This window comes from Hipposideros armiger, unplaced genomic scaffold, assembly GCF_001890085.2.
Source record: "Hipposideros armiger isolate ML-2016 unplaced genomic scaffold, ASM189008v1 scaffold_30, whole genome shotgun sequence".
NCBI classification, from domain to species: Eukaryota; Metazoa; Chordata; class Mammalia; order Chiroptera; family Hipposideridae; genus Hipposideros; species Hipposideros armiger.
The window spans coordinates 6,202,354-6,203,303 of NW_017731380.1; positions in this window are offsets into that span (position 1 = coordinate 6,202,354).

The window sequence follows — 950 nt, forward strand, 5'->3', positions numbered from 1 at the left end:
TGTATAGCTCAATTCCTCAAGGCACAGCTAAGGCTAGGAATCAGGAATCTCGATTCCCCAGTGGTGTCAAAGGATTACTAATGTCATCCTAAGAAAACTAAAATTTTTACTGTGGGAAATTGCATTCAACTTTGAATAACAGCTTAATCTCCAGTTCTTTTCTTCTGTCTACACATTTAATATGTATTATGAATTGGGGGAAATCTTTGGCTTTATTTTAATTTTGAAATTTCACACAAAACCACTTTTAAATATCCAAGCTTATCATTTAATTTAATGTTGATAGACATTACTGTTTATGATTACATATTTGAATAACACTTTGAATATGTGTGACATATTTTAACACCTAATTTAGTTTACAGGTTCTCTCTTATTTTCTCTATATGCTAGCAAAGCATGTATGGATAACTAATCTTAATGTGATTCCTATCAAGACACAGAGAGGTTAAGTGAATGGCTTCAGGTCACACAGCAAGTCAGTAGTAATTTTTAAAATGTCTTATTTGAATATAAATGCATTTAGATAATACAATAATTACTTAGGGTCATCAATAGTGGTAACACTTGTCATGTTGAGATAAGAAAAGCATATTATAAATCTCACAGGACATTTCTGATAGTAAGAAGTGGCATAGTGGAGCCTTCTCTAAACTTAATTTTTTTGTATTATTTAACTTTGCATATGATAAAAAAGGAGAAATTTAATTCTGTTTTTAAAAATGTTGACTGCTTAACATTAGAATTTTATGACAGCATGTATATTTATTCAGATAAAATAAAATCAATTATTCTTTTTAATGTTTATAAAATAATAAAATAAAAATATTTTATTCATATTGAAATGGCTTCGTTTAGATAGCATATAATATAAATTAGCAATGTTCCAAAACTTTCTTGTTTTGTTGATGAAAAAGACAGAGAATGTGTTAAATATTTTTGTTTGTTTT